We start from the raw sequence: 21,230 nt of genomic DNA on the forward strand, positions 1-21,230 counted from the left end.
TTTGATTTGCATTTCCCTAATAGCTAGAGATTTGGAGCATTTTTTCATGTGCTTTTTTGCCATTTGTATTTCTTCTTTGGAGAAGTGTCTGTTTAAATCTTTTACCTTTTTTTAAATGAGATATAGGAGTTCTTTATATTTTCGAGATATAGGAGTTCTTTATATATGCAGGTTATCAGTCTCCTATCAGATATATGGTTACCAAATATTTTCTCCCATTGTGTAGGCTCTCTTTTCACTTTCCTAACAAACTCCTTTGAGGTGCAGACGGCTTTAATTTTGAGGAAGTTCCATTTATCTATTTGTTCTTTTGCTGATCGTGCTTTTGGTGTGAAGTTCATGAAGCCATTTCCTATTATAAGGTTCTGTAGATGCTTCCCTACACTGCTTTCCAAAGTCTTTACAGCCTTGGCTCTTATATTTAGGTCTTTGATCCATCTTGAGTTGATTTTTGTATAAGGTGTACGTCAGTAATCCTCTTTCATTCTTTTACATATGGATATCCAGTTCTCCAGGCACCATTTGTTAAATAGGCCATTCTCTCCCAGTTGAGAGGGTTTGGTGGCTTTATCGAATATTATATGACTATATGTATGAGGATGTATATCAGAACACTCAATTTGGTTCCATTGGTCTGTGTGTCTCTCCTTGTGCCAATACCGTGCTGTTTTCACTACTGTAGCTTTGTAATATGTTTTGAAGTCAGGTAGTGTGATTCCTCCAATTTCATTTTTCTTTTTCAATATGCCTTTGGCTATTCAAGACCTCTTTCCTTTCCACATAAATTTCATAGCTAGTTTTAGTGGTTCTTTAAAGAATGCTGTGTTGATTTTTATTGGGATTGCATTGAATGTGTAGATCAGTTTTGTTAGGACAGACATCTTAATAATATTTATTCTTCCTATCCATGAACAGGGAATATTCTTCCATTTATTTAGGTCTTCTTTGATTTCCTTGAACAATGTTGTGTAGTTTCTGTGTATAAATTTTTTACATCTTTAGTTAAATTTTTTCCTAGGTATTTGATTTTTTTATTGACTATTGTAAATGGTATTTTTTTCTTGATTTCCTCCTGAGCTTGCTCATTATTGGTGTACAGAAATGCTACTGATTTTTTCACATTGATCTTATAACCTGAGACTTTACTAAACTCATTTATGAGTTCTAGAAGCTTTGTTGTAGACCTCTCAGGGTTTTCTATGTATAGGATCATGTCATCTGCAAATAATGAAATTTTGACTTCTTCCTTTCCAATTTGAATACCTTTATTTCTGGTTCTTGCCTCAGTGCTCGAGCAAGCACTTCTAAGACAATGTTAAATAGAAGAGGTGAAAGTGGGCATCCTTGTCCTGTTCCTGATCTTAGAGGGAAGGATTTTAGAATTTCACCATTGTATGTAAACAATTTTGGCTGTGGGTTTTTCATATACACTCTTTATCATGTTCAGAAAATTTCCTTGTATTCCAATCTTTTGCAGTGATTTTATCAAGAACGGGTGCTGTATTTTGTCAAATGGTTTTTCTGCATCTATAGGTATAATCATGTGATTTTTTGCCTTCAATCTGTTTATATGGTCTATAACATTGATTGATTTTCTTATGTTGAACCCTCCTTGCATACCTGGAATGAATCCCACTTGGTCATGCTGTATGATTCCTTTATTGTGTTGTTGAATATGGTTAGCAAGTATTTTGTTGAGGATTTTTGCATCTAGGTTCACTAGAAATATTCTGTAATTTTCCTTTGTTGTGGTGTCTTTTTTTGGCTTTGGTACTAGGGTAAATTGGCATCATAGAATCAGTTAGGTAATGTTCCTTCTTTTTCTATGTTTTGGAAGAGTTTCAGCAAGATTGGCGTTAGTTCTTTCTGGAATATTTTGTAGACTTCACCTGTGAAGCCATCTGGCCCTGGGCTCTTCTTAGTTGGGAGGTTTTAATGACTGATTCTATCTCTTTACTTGTGATTGGTTTGTTGAGATCATCAATTTCTTCTTTCATCACTATAGGCTGCTTATGCTTTTCTAGGAATTTTTCCATTTCCTCTGAATTGTCCTTCTTGTTGGAATATAGTTTTTCAAAGTATCTTCTTATGATAGTCTTTATTTCTGTTGGGTCAGTGGTGATATCTCCTTTCTCTTTTCTTATTTTGTGTATTTGCATCTTCTCTCTTTTTTTCTTTGTTAGTCCAGCAAAGGGTTTGTCAATTTATTGATCTTCTCAGAGAACCAGCTCTCATTTTTTTTTAATCTTTCCAAGTGCTTTCTTATTTTCTATTTCATTTAGTTCTGCTCTTATCTTCATTCTTTCTTTCTTCTTCCTGTGGGGTTACTTTGTTCTTATTTTTTACTAATTTCTCCAAATGTGCAGGTAGTTCTTCAAATTTTGCTCTTTGTTCTTTTTTGATGTATGAATTTATGGCTATAAATTTCCCTCTCAGCACTGCCTTTGCTGCATCCCATAAGTTTCATTATGTTGTGTTATCATTTTCATTAATTTCAAGGTAGGTATTTATTTCTTTTGAGATTTCCTCCTTGACCCACTGTTTTTCCAAGAGTGTGCTGTTTAATTTCCAAATCTTGGTGTGAAATCTGGGCCTCTGGCCCTTGTAGATTTCCAGCTTCACTCCACTGTGGTCAGAGATATTATTTTGTATGATTTTGATCTTTCTGAATTCATTGAGCCTTTCTTTGTGTCCTAGCATATGGTCTATCTTGGAGAATGATCCATGTGCACTTGAGAAAAAGGTATATCCTGCTGTATTCAGGTGTAATGATCTGTACATGTCTATTAGGTCCAGGTCCTCTAATATACTGTTCAAAGTTTTTGTTTCTTTAGCGATTCTCTTTTGAGATGTTCTGTCCAGAGTTGATAGTGGTGTATTAAATTCCCCCACTATAATTGTAGAGGCATCTATTATTTCACATAGTTTTTGAGTGTTTGCCTCACATATTTGGAGGTGCCCTTGTTAGGAGCATAAATATTTATGATTGTTTGTTCTTCTTGAAAAATTACTCCTTTCACTAATATGTAGTATCCTTCTTTGTCTCTCACAATTGTTTTGCATTTAAAGTCTATTTTGTCTGATATTAATATAGCTACTCCTGCCTTTTTTTGGTTATTGTTTGCTTGTAAGATTGTTTTCCAGCCATTCACTTTCAACTTCCTTGAAACCCTGGGTCTAAGATGTGTTTCTTGCAGACAGCATATAGATGGGTCATATTTCCTTATCCAATCTTCCAGTCTGAATCTTTTGACAGGTGAGTTTAATCCATTGACATTCAGTGTCATTATTTTCAAGGAATTATTTATGTTAGCCATATTTTGTTTGGACTTGTGTTTGTCATATTTTGTTTGTTTCCTTCTCTATTTGTCTTTTTTGTTGCTCTTACACTCTCCTCCAACTCTGCCTCTCCTGTTTTTTCCTTTCTTTCTGCAGAATTCCCTTTAGTATTTCTTGAAGGGCAGGTTCTTGTTGGCATACTCTTTTAATTGCTGTTTATCTGTGAATATTTTGAACTCGCCATCATTTTTGTATGCTAGCTTAGCTGGGTAGAGTATTCTTGGTTAAAAATTTTTTTCTTTTAGGACCTTGACTATATCGCACCACTGCCTTCTTGCCTACATGGTTTCAGATTAGAAATCAGCACTTAATCTTATGGAGCCTCCCTTGTTTGTGATGGTTGTCTTTTCTCTTGCTGCTTTTAGAATTTTCTCTTTGTCTTGAGCATTGGATAATTTGACAAGTATATGTCTTGGGGTGGGCCTGTTGGGATTTATGGTGTTTGGGGTGTGATGTGCTTCCTGGACATGTACATCCATCTCCCTCAGTAGATTTGGGAAGTTTTCAGCCATTATTTCCTCCAACACCTCTTCTGTCCCCTTTCCCTTCTCTTCTTCTGGAATTCCTACAAGGCATATGTTTGTGTGTTTTGCACAATTATTCAGGTCCCTCAGTCCCAGCTGGATGTTTTCTCTCTTTTTTTCAATCAGTTCTACTATCTGTTTGATTTCAGATGTATTGTCTTCCCCATCACTAATTCTCTCCTCTGCCTCTTCTAATCTGCTGCTATTTGCTGAGAGTGTATTTTTGATTTCTTGAACTGTGGTGTTCATCACCATCATATCTGTTATCTTTTTTTGTATGTCTGCAATTTCTTCTGTATTCTCTCCAAGTGTTTTCTTCATATTATTAATCTCTTCCTTTTGTTCATTAAGTTGGTCTCTAATGTATGCTTTGAGATCTTTAATTACTTGTCCTATGTTCTGCTCCTTTTCCTGGTTTTTAGTTTGTTGATCAGATTCAGTCATGTTTTCCTGATTATTGGTTTGTTTTGTAGTTTCTTGTTGCTGTCTGGTCATCATTTTATCTTGATGGGTTTAGTCAGTTCTTTGGCTTCTTTGTCTAGTCTTGGGGATTAATTAGTTGTTGTTCATTCTTAAGTGTTATGTTTTCTCTTTGTCACTTTGTTCTTCTTACTCTATTTTCTTGTTGCTGGCTAAGTTCACTTTGAAGGAAAATATTAGGGCCAGGGAAAGCAAAATGAGTAAGAAAAGAAAATGTATAAAGTAGTAATGGTAATAAATGTTAACAGAGCATCAATGTGAGATCTAGGAGAATGTATATTTGACTCATTTAAGTTATGTAGAGTTATAGCAGTAAGTAGAGTACCTATAATGAAACAGTCAACTGAATATGGAAAGGAATATAGTATGCATTAAAAGACCAGTGTTTTCATGAGAGAGAGAAAGAGAAAAGAAGGACAATAATATCAAGAGTGGATAAAACACAGAAAACAGAACAAAGGTATTAGAAATATAAAGTCAGACAATTTGGGGGCCAAAGAAAGGGAGGTGGAATGTAAGATAAACAGTAGATGATGGAGGATAGAAAGATGTAGGGGAAAGGGGATAGTGCAGGTGGCCAAAATCAATACACACAGAAAAAAGGAAATGGAGAATGAAGAAACACAGCAAATGTGAAGCACTCCCTGCAGCATCTATTATATAAAGAAAATAAAACAAAAAAGAAGAAAAAGAGAGAAAAGAGAAGAGAAAAAGGGGGGGCAAAGAAAAGGGGGGGAACAAGCAAGAAACAGAAAAAGAGAAAAAAACTAAATAAATGAAAAAGAACCTTGGGGGTAAAATGGGAGGAAAGACCAGGAGACAATGCAATATTAGCAACCACGACAAAAAAAAAAAAAAAAAAAAAAAAAGAGAAAAGAAAAAAGGAAAAGAAAAAAGAACCAATGTTTCAAGCTAGGAATCCTCTTTGCAGTTAAATAATATGCTTAGGGATCTGACCTTCCCCCTTTCTCCCTTCCTCACTTCTCTCTCTCCCTGGGCAGCAGGAAAGCTGCCTGAGATTTCCAGTAGGAGATACAAGTGGGTCCTTGTTGAACCAACTCAACACAGAAGACTATGAGTCTTTATTTCCAGTGTGAGAGCATCTATACCTCACCAGAAACCCCAAATATGCTTTTGGAAGCTTGGATAGCACGTCCTACAGTCCCTCCCCATTAGGAGTGCTAGGGAAGGTCTAATTGATTTTCTTACTCCACCTTCTCCAGACCAAGTTTCCTATTCCAGGAAGTTTAGGTACATTGGGCTCTCTCAGCAGATTCGCCTCTCCTTTCTTCCCAGACTCTCCCCAAGTCAGCTGGTACACTCCTCCAAGCTCAAGGAGAAAAACAACAACAAAACACACAGAGGGCTAGGGTAATTAAGGACCTCAGATGGACTTCAGGGCATGGTGGATTCAGGAATGAGAAGTCCTTGATAGTGCAGACTCAAAGTGTGTGAGTCCCTAGAGTGTGTGCTACTACGGTTTAGGGGATACAGACGTGGGAACCATGCATTCAGTTAACACAGTGTTTCGGAACACCGCAGCACACCAAAGTTTCCAGGGATCACCATGGCTGGGCCGCCAACCATAGGGGGAGTTGTCCTGCCCACAACTTCTGACCTCTGTGTCAGAAACCCAAAATTCCACCTCTCACAAGAATCTCTTCTGTCACTGTCTCACCAAATCGACATCCAGACACCTCCTGCCCTGCAAGCCCTGAAACAGCCTACTCAGGGTTTGGGAACATCACAGCACAACCAAGATTTCAGGGATCACTGTGGCCAGGCTACCAGCCCTAGGGGGAGGGGGTCTGTCTACAACTTCTGACTTCTGTGTCAGAAACCGAAAATTCCACCTCTTGCAAGAATCTCTTCTGTCACTGTCTCACCAAATCAACATCTAGACACCTCCTGCCCTGCAAACCCCAAAACAGCCTGCTCAGGGTTTGAGAACACCTCAGCACAACAAAGTTTTCAGGAATCACCACAGCCAGTCCACCAGCCCTAGAGGGAAGGGTCCTGCCCACAACTTCAGACCTCCATGGAAGAGACCCAAAATTCTATCTCTTGCAAGAATCTCTTCTGTCCCTCTCTCACCAAATCGACATCCAGACACCTCCTGCCCTGCAAGCACCCAAAACAGCCTTGTCCAGCAGGACTCCAACCCTACTCAGCCCAGTCCAGCAGGACTCTGGCCCTATTCAGCTGCTTCTTTACAGGAGAGATTATGAGGTGCACTCACTCAGATGTCATCTTGCCCCGCCTCCTCTGTTAAGGTCACTAAGAAAAGTTTTAAAAAGCCATAGTTTTAATAGTTTATAGCAGAGCCAATTCTTTTATTCAAATTACTATGGCTTTTAAAGATGCACAATGTCTTCCTTTTAGAGTGAGTCCTTTCATATGGCTGCAGTCAAAACCCAGGCAAGCCTTGGTCCAAATTGGAAGTGCTTCTGCTCCATCTTGGAGAGGTTGGAGCTTGGTGAGGTCCCCACCTGGAGATCTGGAAAGTGAGATGGGTCAGGTTGGCACCCCAGTCTCAAGTCTAAGTGATGTAAAACATTGTTTTTAATTGTGTAAAATATATATCACATAAAAAATCATTTTAACTGTGTTAAGTGGACAAGTTTTGACATTGAGTGCATTGACAATACTGTGTAACTCTCAACACTATTTCCAGACAATTTTCATTGTATTAAACAAAGCTTATCTATAACTCCCCTCCCCCCTCTTCCACTCTGGTCACCACTATCTGCTTCCTGTCCCCATGAATTTGCTTATTCTGAGTATTTCATATGAGAAATCATACAATATATTCCTTTTGTGTCTGGCTTATTTCAGTCAATATGAGGTCTTCCATGTGGCAGCATAGACCAGCACTTCACTACTTTTAGTGACTGAGTAATATTCCTTATGCCACATTAGTTCATCCGGTCATCCATTCATCGGCACTTGGGTTGCTTCCACCACTTGGTTATTGTGAATAATGCTGCAGTGAACACTGGTGTACATATATGTGTCTGTCTCTGCTTTAATTCTTTGGGGTACATACTTAGGAGCAGAATTGCTGGGTCATATGGTAATTCTGCTTTCCACAGTGGCTGCACCATTTTATATTCTCACCAACAGAGTGTGAAGGTGCCTATTTTCCACATCCTTGCCCATTTTTAGTTTTTTAAATAATAGCCATCTGGGGAATGAAGTGGTATCTTGTAGTTTTAATTTGTGTTTCTTTAATGGCTTATGATGTTGAACATCTTTTCATATACTCAATGACCATTTGAATATCTTCTTTGGAGAAAGGTCTATTCAAATCCTTGGCCCATTTTTTGGTAAGATTTATTTTTATTTATTTATTTCTCCCTACCCCCTTGTTGTTTTGCACCTGCTGTCTGGTCATTGTTGTTTTTTTTTAAGGAGGCACCAGGAACCAAACCCAGGAGCTCCCATGTGGGAAGGAGGCACTCAATTACTTGAACCTCCTCCACAGCTTGTTGTTTCTCTCATTGTGTTTCCTTGTTGTGTTGTCATCTTGTTGCATCAGATCACCACACCAGCCCCTCATGTCAGCTTGCTGTCTTGATCATCTTCTTTAGGAGGCACCAGGAACCAAACCTGGGACCTCTCATGTGGTAGGTGGGTGCTCAAGGGATTGAGGCACATCCACTTCCCTCAAATCCCTGGCCCATTTTAAAATTGTGTTGTTCATCTTTTGGTTGTTGAGTTCTTTTTATATTCCAGATATTAAACCCTTTTCAGATATATGCTTTCCAAATATTTTCTCCCATTCTGTGGGCTATCTTTCCACTTTTTGATGATGTCCTTTGCACAAAACTTTGTAATTTTGATGAAGTTCCATTATATCATTTGTTGCTTGTGCTGTTGGGGTAAAATCTAAAAATCCATTGCCTACTACAAGTTCCTGAAGATGATTCCCCAGGTTTTCATATAAAGAGTGTGTGCAAGGGGTCTGCCCCAGAATTTTCTTGGGTCTGGGAGGAGAAAGAGCACATTAGGGTAAGGGAAGTGGAAAGTGGCAGGGCTGGGAGCCAGTGGTCTTGTGTGTCTGTCTCCCTCAGCCTAAGTCATGCCCTTCCATGCAAGGCCTTCTGTTCCTTGGACTCTCCAGTGTCTGGCCAGTTGGGCATTTGTATTTGTTGAATAGTTTTCTGCCTCGTCAGGACCCTGGATCCACCCTCTGAGAAGCCCCCAGATGGGGTGGGCATCTCCTCTCAGCCCTCCTGGCCCCAATCCAGGCTGGCTCCTTGTGTCATCTCTCAGAGCCTCCCAGCCTCCCACCTACCCTCCACCAGGCCCCAGGCTGGTATCTCCCTGTCTCTTGGGTACTCTTTTCTCTGTCAGAGACCAGCATGGCCTTAGGAATCTTTGCCATACACAGCTCTGGGCAGCCCCTTCCAGCTTTCAACTCTTGCAGCCTGTCCTTGCCCTGAGAATACAGCCCTCTGTTGACTGGGGAAGCCTGGACCCACTGCTATGCTCCCCACTCAGGCAGTCACTGTCCCCAGCCCTTTCTACTGGGGAACCTTATTCCTTCATCCTCTGGGTTCCCTCCCATGGCCCCTCAGTGACAAGCCAGGTCCCCATGAGCTTCTAGAGGTTTAGGGGGGTATGGGCAGGATCTGTAGGTGGAATTAGCTTTTCCTTGTTGACTCTTTTGTCCCCCCAGCACCCTATCCAGTGCTGTCTCCACAGAATCCCCCTGTACCCCCACCAAGGGCCCAGGGGCAGAGGGACTAACTGTCCCCTTAGGGTGATCTGGCAATGCCCGATTCTCTGGGTCACTTAATTGGGGTCCTGTTATTGTTTGCTGTTATCCTGAGTATAATGAGGGACTGTGTAAAATGACAGCTTTCTATCAAATTGAGAAGGATAAGTCAGACCAAAGAACCACCCAGACAAATCCAGCTTGGTGAGTGAATGTTTGTTAGGGGCTTATGTGGGGTCCTTGTCTTTGGTAGCAGGAAGAGAGATTACAGTTCTGAGCTCGATCGTCTGTACTCGCTGCAAAATGAGAAGGATTTTTATAGTACATGCCTATGTGCAGATGGGAAAGGTATAGAAAGGGAGCATGTTTTCTAAAGAATGAAATCCTTAGGACAGATATCAAAGGAATGCACATTTGCAGTGTTTTTGTGTAGGGTGGAGGTTGCATATTTACAGTCACTATGTAATACACCTATTGATATGAGGGTTGTCAAACAGTTCAAAAGAGAAGATTGTTTTTAAAGTTTCTGTGAGAAAAGGTTAAGGCAAGATTTACTTATGAGTCATGACTTCACAAACAACTGTTTCCCAAGGCTTGTTTTTTAACCATGTAAGAATGAAATGCTGCTGCAACTGGAAAGGGAAAGAACTGGAAGGATTGGGAAAATAGGCTAAGTCATACATGTCACAGTCTACCTTGCTCTACAACTTTTACAATTTTTTTGCCATCTATTCTGCATGAAGCTCTGATCATGGAACAAGGGTTTATAAATGATGGTACTGCAACATAAGGCCACAGCTACAATATAAACAACAACAAGACAAGCAAATGACTACTATAATAAGAGTACCAAACAGTAAAGTGTAACTCCAGTGGGAAGGTAGGTTTGTGAGCCAAGAGGAAAAAGAGTCCGTGAGGCCTAGGTTTTTCATGTGACATATTTTTGTAAATTATTTAAAGCATTGGTAACAGTAGCATGCTCACCAGGTACACAAGTGTGGCAAGCAAAGCTGATCATAGCACAAATGCCTTCCTGTGCAACAGTCAGTCCAGTTAAGTTCATATGGCTTTGTAATACCACTTTTTAAACTTGAGTTGTTTCCCCTTCAAGAGGCTGATACTATGTTTGGTGTCACTGAGCACTTGGGCAGTGCAGTTAGCCAGTCCTACCACCCTAGTGGTACTTGGACAGTGAAGTTAGCCAGTCCTACTACAATCTTGTAGAGCTGGGAAATTTGAGGGGTGCTGGTTAAGATTTTGTGTATATGTTGTGGTAGGAAAGGATACCCTAGTGTACCTTTTCCTTTCCAATTATGGAGTAGATATGGTAAAAAATGTGTTCCACATAAGCACCCTGCTTGGGGAGGTGGTGTATAAGCCCCATGTGTAGTCATTTTTTTGCCCAGTCCACTTGGTTTGCCAGTCAATGGCACTTCTGTCATGTACTTGCAATGGCAGCCAGTCCATGTGATGGTGGGCTTCTTTGATTGGAGGCATTGTTTCTTTTCAGACAAAAGGCTGCTTGAGCATCTAGGATGCTTTGTTCTATTACCATCCATGTGAGGCCATCACAAACTGATACAAGGGATGGATGGGTTTTGTTGATGTGTTCCCTTACAATAGAAGAGATGCATTTAACAGAAGCAGGTTAACTACAGGAGTCCGTGGATTCTGGGAGTTGCCACCTGGAAGGGTGGTTACATTTTTTTTTTTAGATTTATTTATTTATTTATTTCTCTCCCCTTACCCACCCCACCCCCCAACCCTGGTTATCTGTTCTCTGTGTCTATTTGCTGCATCTTGTTTCTCTGTCTGCTTCTGTTGTTGTTAGCAGCACGGGAATCTGTGTTTCTTTTTGCTGTGTCATCTTGTGTCAGCTCTCCGTGTGGGTGGCGCCATTCTTAAGCAGGCTGCACTTTCTTTTGTGCTGGGTGGATCTCCTTATGGGGCGTACTCCTTGCGCGTGGGGCTCCTCTATGCAGGGGACACCCCTGTGTGGCTGGGCACTCCTTGTGCGCATCAGCACTGTACATGGGCCAGCTCCACATGGGTCAGGGAGGCCCAGGGTTTGAACTGCAGACCTCCCATGTGGCAGACGGATGCCCTAACCACTGGGCCAAGTTCACCGCCGGGTGGTTACAATTTATAGTCATTAACTGATGGCTCCAATTAGTCAAAGTTAGGGGGAGAATGTTCCAGGAGAGGCTAGAACCGCTAGAGGCAGGCACATACCCACAGATCCAACAGTCTGTTTGGTTGTGTATGGCCACCACGGCGGCAGTCCAGTCGAAGAAGACGTTGGATGGACTCACATGAAGCAGGAAGATTAGCCTAAGGATGCGAACATAAGTGTTTAGTGGGTACCCAGAGAGGGGAGTCTTCTCCTCAAGCATTATAACCATAGCACTTTCTCCCACAGGCCTCAAAGCATTTGCTAATGATGGGTGGGTTTCAGGGTAATAGGTCATAATGCCAAGTGTATCTGTTTGGATTCTACCCACATCACTCTGGTGATTCATGCTCCCCTGGGTATGCCCTTCGCACAGCCAGGAAGTTGCAGCACTGTTGGTCTTTGGAGGGAAGCTCCAGTGTTTCACTGGCTTGATGCATGGCACCCTTTGGCACTAGAAAACAGCCAGTCTGGGGCAATGTTGAGCCATGACTGGCTGGTAGGGCTGCAGGAGTTCAGAGCAGCAATGTAGTTCCAGAGATGGCAGCTACCTTTATTGTTTTAGGGGTTGTGGTGACCGATCTGGTCACCAACATAAATGGAGAGACACTATGCATTGTGCTGGGAGTCTGGTTTAAATGCACAAGTGAATCTGCTAACATGGAGGTCCAACCCCATATGATAGGGTATGGCTTTTGGTAAGTAAACCTGCTCTCATGGGATTGTAAGACAGATGGAAATGCCATATAATATCTTGTTCTCTAGCCTACTCCTATACATAATGTCCTGTAAAATATGTCCTTTGGTCACATTTTAAGAGACTCCTTAACCATTTAAGCCCTTTTATGGTATTTTGTTGGGTAGCCATTGTTGTATTTACACTGTCAAAGTGTAGTATTAACCAGCACTGACAGGCAGGGGTTCTATTTGCCAGTCTAATGGGGCATGTTAGCTCTATGTATGCCCTTACCATAAAGTACCGCACTGGCTGAAGCTCAGAGCAAGCCTCACAATCTTGTACAATGTGAACCAAATCAGAATATTTAATAGGGATGCCTAGAGTCTTAGCCATATGCCACACTGTGGCAGCTCCTCTAAGGCCACTTTTTTTGGTGTAGCCATGGGGCTGCTTCCTTAGCAAGTGTGGAACACACCAGACAGATATGGGCCAAGGTGACCACCTCTGACTTCCAGGCAGAGAAGTTTTCTGATGTGTGGGGACATGGTGAGTGATTAAGGATGCCCCAGGATTTGGAGATGATTATAGACTTTTTGCCAATAGTGACACTCCATAATGGGTGGTTCATACTTGCCAATTGTTTTTATGCCATTGAATTATTCATAAGGTGAGCCCCTGTTAAATGGCCCAGCTATTTGTACAAAGCATTATTGACTATTTCTTTAGTAAACCCCATCCACGTAGCTCTTAGTTCAGCCCATTGACTACTGGTTGCAAGCCAGAATTCAGCCAGATACCCCCGCTTGTAACTGTAAGGCAACTGCTCTCCAGCTTCAGATGTTCCTTTGCCGGGTCCATCAGTGTATTTTTTCCAGTGTTTGCCTCATGTATTTGGATGTGCCCTTGTTAGGAGCATAAATAATTATGATTGTTCAATCTTCTTGAAAGATTACCCCTTTCACTAATATGTAGTATCCATCTTTGTCTCTCACAATTGTTTCACATTTAAAGTCTATTTTGTCTGATACTTATATAGATACTCCTGCCTTTTTAGGTTATTGTTTGCTTGTAAGATTGTTTTCCAGCCATTCACTTTCAATCTCCATGAAGACACCACAAGAAAGGAAAATTACAGACCAATTTCTCTAAAGAACCTAGATACAAAATTCTTCAACAAAATACTTGGTAATTGTATTCAAGTACACATTAAATGAATTATACAACATGACCAATTGGGTTTCATTCTGAGTATGCAAGCATGGTTCAACATAAGAAAATCTGCGGTCACCCCTCGGGCTGAAGTGTGGTTTGCTGGCCTGGCAGGGGAGCGGCCGCGGTAGGCCTAATTCCGCTGCCCCCATAATAGGGTGGTTGGTCGGGCCCACCGCCACCCCTGAAGGAAGCTCGGCATGGGCGCAGAGTGCCCTCGGGTCTCCCCTTCTCGGCAGCCATGCTTCCGCGGCCACCCCTCCTCCCAGATGGCGCCACCCGATGCCTTGTGGGGTGGCACCCTTCTTCTTCCTTCTCCCTGCGCAGGCACAGGGCAGAAAATTCCAGTCTGCCCTTTTCCCCTCCCCCGACAGCAGCAAAAGCCAGGTGTGGGCGGAAAAATCCAGCCTGCCCTTTTCCCTTCCCCCGACAGCAACAACAGCCAGGCATGGGCGGGAAACTCAAGTCTGCCCTCCACCCCAGCAACAGCAGCCACCAATCCCTAAACCCTGCCCCTTCCCCCAGCAACAGCGACAGCCAATCCCTAACCACCACCCCTCCCCCATCCGGTACCGCCCACTGACCTTTCACCGGCAACCAATCAGAACGGGGCGTGGCTTCGACCAATCAGCCTTCCCCAGCCCCTATAAAACTGTTGCCTCTCCCTCAATAAAGTGGACTTGCGTGTTTACCTTGTCTCTGCGGTAGTTCTTCTGCCGTGCGCCCTCCAGTCCTGAGAGCCCCCGACAAGGGCCTGGCCTCCCTTGTCCCCAGTTCGTCACCTGCTTCTCCGGGCGACCCCTTCATCGCCAGCTTCGCCGGGCGACCCCTTCGTCGCCGGCTTCGCCGGGCGACCCCATCAGCCGAACCGCGCAACCCCTTGTGAGACCGATCCCTCGTCTGCTGCCGGACCGACCCCTCGTCCCAAGCGGGACCGACCCCTCGTCCAGAGCTGGACTGACCCCTCGTCCGCAGCCAGACCCCACCTCTACCGACCGAGCAAGCCGCCGCAAAAATCAATCAATGTAATACACCATGTAAACAGATTGAAGGAAAAAGAATCACATGTTTATATCTTTAGATGCAGAAAAAGCATTTGACAAAATACAGCACACTTTCTTGATAAAAAACTGCAAAATATCAGAATACAAGGAAATTTTCTGAACATGGTAAAGAGTATATATGAAAAACCCATAGCCAACATCATTTACAATGGTGAAATCTTTAAAATCCTTCCCTCTATGATCAGGAACAAGACGAGGATGCCCACTCTCACCTCTTCTATTTAACATTGTCTTAGAAGTACTTGCTCGAGCATGAGGCAAGACCCAGATATAAAAGGCATTCACACCAATGCCACTTTATCTTCAATTACTAACCACAATAGTTCATGAATAGAATATCAGTAAGTCCATTCTAATCCTTACTCTATTCCTCCATCCTGTGGACCTTGGATTGGTTGTGTCCATTCCACATCTATGTCAAGAGGGGGCTTAGATTCCACATGGATGCTGGATGCAATCCTCCTGCTTTCAGTTGTAGGCACTCTTGGCTCCCTGGTGTGGTGGTTGACCTTCTTCAACTCCACGTAAGCTGAGAGGGGTAAATCCAATAAACCAGAGTGTAGGAGCTGAAGTCTGTTGAGGCTCAGGGTCTGGCTATCACATGGTCAGTCTGGAGATTCAGGTCCCCTGGGTATACATTAAACCCCAGCACCAACTACAGTTCTGGTAAAAGTAACAGGAGAGGCTTGTGAACAAAGATCACATCTGAGTCCAGCTCCATCACACACAAACACAAACTCCAAAGTAGGGGCAACTGACATGGCACTGACTCCATCTGCCATGACCATAGAACCTGTGGGTCTCTGTAGCCCTCAGAAGAACCAATACCCGGGGTTGTATCTACTTTATCTGTCTCTGGGACTCTGCTGAGGTGTGCATAAGGGCAACCCCTCTGATAACCTCCCAGCTCTTTTTGGAGACTCATAGCCATATAAACTCATTTGTCTTTTCAATTTCCCCCTTTGATTCAGGTCAAAAAGCATTTTTAGCTCCAGGTAGTATATGTAGATTGAGATATTCTGCTGGTCCGAGTTGACCCTTTTCTAGTTACATCATCAGCCGTACTTGGTAGTAATCCCTCGGCACCAGAGACGCTCATCCCCAGGAGTCATGTCCCATGCTGGGGAAGGCAACACATTTACATGCTAAGTTTGGCTTCGAGACTGGCCACATTTGAGCAACATGGAGGCTCTCAGGAGGTAACTCTTAGGCACCCTGCAGCTCTAGGCCTTGTACTTATTTCAGGTACACAGGCTCACAAGCATAGTCATTAGTATCAAGGGCTCATTGTCAGACCTTCATTCTTTTTGGTCTTTGCCATTGCAGTTGGGGGATTGTTGCTGTTGGGATAGGCAGTTTTTACAGTTATAGTTTGCACTCCCATGATGGATTTTACTTGTTGGCACACTTCATAAGTGGCTAACAGTTGTTCTACCACAGTGTATTTAGCCACCAAAACCCTGTAGGCATTGTCCTGTGGCCCAGCTCATGCCCTCAGCACTTTAACATGCAGGGGTCTTAGGGCAGGGGGCCCTAACCTATGAGGTGAGGAACTTGACCTCTTTGAAGGCCTTTTGCTCTTTGTTCCTTCAGTCTCATTTGTTTCTCCTTTATATGGGAGCATTTAAAGGTCTATGACTTGGGCCAGATGTGCTATGAATATTTTCCAATAACCTGAAGCCCTATGAATACTTGTAACTGCTTAACTGTGGTGGGGATAGCCTGTTGCAGGATTTTTTCTGTTGCTTTATCCTGGATACTTTGTGTCTTTTCTGACCAGGTGATGCCCAAGAACTTTAGGGCAGTCCAGGTCCTTGACTCTTTGTGGGATTGGCTTCCTATCCTTTAGCTTTTAAACCTGAGGTACAATTGTTTCTAAATTTGCACACAAATCAGAGGTAGCATAATATCATCAATACAGTGATATTTTAGCCCTGTTGCTGACAAGCCCAGCCCTTGATGTAGTGGGGTGATGAAGATAGCTCTGGGGCAAAGCAGTGAAGGTCTGTTGTTGACCTTTCTGCAAGAAGGCAAACTGATCTTGGGATTGGGCACCCAAGGGAATGCCAGAGAAGCCATTCACTAGGTCAAGAACAGCATCAGCAGTTCCTAATTTAAGGGTCAACTGTACTAGGGACTGCAGCATGTATGGGACTGACCACTTTTTTTTAACTCTCACTAATCCACCGTCATACTCCAGGTGCCATTTGGCTTCTTTACTGGCCATAAGGGGCTGTTGAATGGAATGGGCTTTGAGCTGGGTGTGTAATTTAGCTAATTCACCAATTGTAGCACGTATTTCTTGGTGGTTGCCCAGCAAGTGGTATTGTCTGACATGCTATATGCTGTGGCCTTGGTAAAACCACCAGTTTCCATTTAGTCTAGCCTCATAAGACAGTTTTGACTATGTGCACTGTAGGCACAATTCCCTAATTGTGGTATGAAGAGTATGACCCAATAAAACATCAATTCCTAAAATGTTTTCTTGTTGGGGAGATATATGTACTGTATATTCTTTGGGGGATAGTTTCCCACCTGTGAACCAAGCATGTTTCCCTCATTCATATGTAGAATTGTCATACCCATCAAGGCAACCTATTGTCTGTGATGTTTCTCAGGGTTTCCTTAAGTAAAGTGCATTTGCCTTCTGAATCAACTCATGCACATGTTTTGCTCATTGTAGGGTGTCCAATGTATGGTGAGCTCCATCCACATGTGGCCTCCAGTTACCCTGTAGGGCTCTAAGGTGGAGCCAACCTTGGTCTCCCCATCAGAGGACGGGATCTGGGGGGTCCACCTGATAAGGTCTCTTTCCTGTGAAGCCACTGGGACTACGGTGTTACAACAGTCTTCTATGATCCAAGAAGTCTGGGAGGTACCAGGGATTCAACCCAGGACCTTGTGCATTGGAAGCAGGCTTTTAACCACTGAGCTACATCTGCTCCTCAATGAGAGTTGTTTTTTTCGTTTTTGTTTTTCTGTTACTTTTTTTAGGAGATCCCAGGGATCAAACCCAGGGCCTGGTACATGGGAAACAGGTGCTCAACCACTTGAGCTACATCTGTTCCCTTCCTAATGCTTTTTATATATTGGACCAATAGCATACATTTCAGTCAGTTGGTTGGGGTTAGAATCACAGTTTGTGGCATGAAAATAATTCTTCCCTCTGTACAATACCGAGGCCCACACTAAGAGGTAATCCATTAACTGTGGCCTTTTAGCATCATCTTATTTAGCCAAGCTATTGCTAGAACTTCTGCAGAAAGACTGAAGCTTGATGGATAATACCAGTTTATATTTACACTTTAAGACGTGAACATAAATAGAAATACACACTTTATTGTGGAAGTGGGTTTGGCTCAACTGATAAAGCGTCTGCCTGCCATATGGGAGGTCCTGGGTTCAAAACCAGGGCTTCCTGACCCATGTGGTGAGATGGCCCATGTGCAATGCTGATGGGCACAAGGAGTGCAGTGCCATGCAGGGGTATCCCCCATGTAGGGGAGCCCCATGTTCAAGGAGCATACCCTGCAAGGAGAGCCGCCCCATGAGAAAAAAGCGCAGCCTACCCAGGAGTGGTGCTGCGTGCATGGAGAGCTGGCACAGCAAGATGACACAACAAAGAGACACAGACTCCCAGTGCCGCTGACAAGAATGCAAGTGGACACAGAAGAACACACAGTGAATGGACATAGAGAGCAGACAACGGGGGGTGGGGGGTGGGGGAGAAAGGGAGAGAAATAAAAATAATCTTTAAAAAAAGTAATACACACTTTAAAGTAGTTTTGCATTCTGAGACAAGAAATATACAGAAGAGGGAACTGGATGTGGCTCAAGAAATTGGGCACCCATCTACCATGGGAGGTCCAGGTTTTGATTCCTGAGGCTTCCTGGTGAAGGAGAGCTGGCCTATGAGGAGAGCTGGCCCGTGCAAGAGTGCTGGCCCATGTGGAGAGCTGGTGCAGCAAGAAGATAAAACAAAAAGAGATGCAGCAGACCAGGGAGCTGAGGTAGCACAAGAGATTGATCGCCTCTCTCCCACTCTGGAAGGTCCCAGGATTGGCTCCTGGTGCCGCCTAAAGAGAAGACAAGCAGACACAAAAGAATGCACAGAAAATGGACACAGAGAGCAGACAGCAAGGGCAAAACAATGGGGGGGGGTAAAGAAATCTTAAAAGTATGCAGAAGAGAGGGTCTGCTGCTTCCCCTTTACTGTTCTAAAGCACCAATGGATGTTCAGATGGCAAGGTGTGTCTATGAACATGACATATTCTGATTAAGATAAATGCAAGAGCAAGGCTATAACTGCTTGGCTTGTAGATTTTGTGGTCCACTTTTGAAACATGGACAGGGAGTAAAATTTCTAGGTATTACATAGTTGGAAAGTAATATCCATCATTTTATTTCACACTTTTAATGAAATAACAACTAAACTTTTTTTAAAAATTAAGTTTCCATAACTATACTGAGCAGTTTACTCCAAGAGTATAAGGGCTGCAGGTCCATGAAATTTCCTTAGTGAAAATGTAAGATTACGTGATTATAGTCTTTATTGTGATTAGAGCTAAAACACACACATAATTATACTTAATCAAGATCAACTTATTTGATCATTTGATACCTCACTAATGCTAATGGAAATATATTCATAATGTAATATAATCAATCAAACTTTAGAGATTTTAGTTTCTTTAACATGGTTTATTTAAAAAATATATATGTATATATATATATAAAACAATTGGTACAGAAAGGGAGGTGGCTCAAGCGGTTGGGTGCCCACCTCCCACACAGGAGGTCCTGAGTTTGGTTCCCAAGCCTCCTAAAAAAGATGAGCAGATGACAAACAGACAAGGGAGCCATTGGGGGTGGGGGTGGGGGTGGGAATTGGTACAGAAAGAAAAGAAGGAAGAATAAGGCAGTATGATAAAGAAGGGATCCATATGGCATATTTACAAACTGAGGTCAAAAGGAAAAACACTAAGAAAATGAATGCTTAATTAGAAAACTGAAGTTCTCTGCTCACAGTGAGAACAGGGCAGGGAACTGAGCCCTAATCTGATGTAGAACGAGGCCCATCCTAGGGCTTCTTAGGAAAGTGTCCAGCCCCTCAGGCAGAGACGCACGTAAATAACATTCAAGAAACAGTGATAGACAGGGTGGGGCTGCCGGCACCATGTCAAGGCAGGCGAACTGTGGCAGTGAGAGCAAGAAAATGAGCTCTGAGCACTTCATCCTGACCTATGGAGCTCTGGTCACCCAGTTATGCAAGGACTATGAAAATAATGAAGATGTGAATAAACAACTGGACAAAATGGGGTATAACATTGGAGTCTGACTGATTGAAGATTTCTTGGCATGGTCAAACGTTGGAAGGTGCCATGACTTTTGGGAAACTGTGGATGTCATTGCTAAAGTGGCATTTAAGATGTAGTTGGGCATCACACCAAGCATCACCAATTGGAGCTGAGCTGGTGACGAAATCTCCCTCATTTTGGAAAATAACCCCTTGGTGGACTTTGTGGAACTTCCTGATAACCACTCATCCCTTATTTATTCCAGTCTCTTGTGTGGGGTGTTCGGGGAAGTCTTGGAGATGGTGAGTGCAGCTCTTTACCTTCTAGGACGCTGGAAGTGTAGTAGGGGCATGATAAATGTTTGAGTGAATGAATGAGAAAGAAATAAATGAAAGGCCTTTGGGACATCCCAGAGCTTTTCTGACTGTGATGATGATGCAGCTAATGTGTAGGATCCAAATTGTTGGATGATACATGGTGATAACCTTTCTCTCTTGGAGGTGGTGCTGTCAGCCCCCAAACCCTAGGAATATCCATTCCCATCTTGGCTTATTTAGTGGCATTCTTGGTTGTTCTTTGCCATGTTTATCCTTGTGGGCCAGGGCCATTGTCTTCTGAAGGGAACACTGGATGTGGCAGTCTTGTCCCTAGAGGATGCCTGCGGGAAATCAGCCCCTCTTTTGGCTGTGGTTGGTGAGCCATTTATAGCCCCATCCCCAGTGGTGCCCCAGAGGCTGTGGCTAGGCAGCTGCCCCTTTATTTTCCCACTGTCCCCCAGGTCCAGATGGCTGTGGAGACCAAGTTTGTCCAGGACACCCTGAAAGGGGGTGGTGTGACAGAAATCCAGATGAGGGTCATCAGGCGGATTGAGGACAATCTCCCAGCTGGAAAGGAATGACCATTCTCAGGACTTCAGAGTGGCCAACAGGAGCACTTGTTGGAATCAGAAACCCTCAGTGTTCCCTCTGTCCTCTAGAACTCAGTGACTCCTTAACACGGATGTTATATATTCTTCTAACCTTGTTTCCTTTCTTCATTAAATAAGGAGCAGACTGTAATATAGTCCATTTGCCCCACAAGTATGCACATTCAGGAGGGAAATTCTTTACTCCCTTTCCCTTCAAAGGGGCAGGATATAATTGCCCTTGGCTGGACTAGAAAGAACTTAAAACCATTTTATATTCCTGATTAAATTTTCTAGAGCAAAACTCACTTTGACCCCATTAAGAGGTGAGACTGACATATCTGTCCCTGGGCCTTCAGAAAGGGAATGGAGGGTTGTGGGATGGAGGGATGAGGGAGGAGGGGTGTGGGTAGGAATTGCTAACTGTGACGTGACACACTATAGTGCCTTCCAGGAAAGGGGAGTCAGTCATGCTGGAAACACTGACTTCTGGGAAGCCTCCCAGGTCTCTCATTCCTTCCTGCTGTTTGGAGGCAACATCTCATTTTACAGAGGCCCATCCTTTTTTCTTACAAACTCTTCAATAAAGACACATTCTTGAGTGAAAAAAAAAAGGAACAGTGTTAAAAAGCTTTTTAAATGAAAATTGTATGTTGAAAATCCTCCATGTGGAAGAAATATGAATTGTGCTCATATATAGATATGAAAGAAAAAATATGTGCTAGTTAGTGATGACAATGTTTTCTTGAATTTGTCACCACAGTAGAGAAAAATTTCAAAAAACTTAAACTTGGCCTCAACATTGAGAAAAATATGACTGTTACTCCATGGAACAAGGGTTCTT

The 21,230-nt window shown here is 43.0% G+C and overlaps 1 pseudogene; it reads left to right on the top strand.

Annotated features, from left to right (window-relative positions):
- The first annotated feature begins 19,361 nt into the window (after positions 1–19,361).
- Positions 19,362–20,380, top strand: LOC101444033 (trafficking protein particle complex subunit 3-like; annotated as a pseudogene).
- The last annotated feature ends 850 nt before the right edge of the window (positions 20,381–21,230 follow it).

This window comes from Dasypus novemcinctus, chromosome X, assembly GCF_030445035.2.
Source record: "Dasypus novemcinctus isolate mDasNov1 chromosome X, mDasNov1.1.hap2, whole genome shotgun sequence".
In the NCBI taxonomy this organism is placed as follows: Eukaryota; Metazoa; Chordata; class Mammalia; order Cingulata; family Dasypodidae; genus Dasypus; species Dasypus novemcinctus.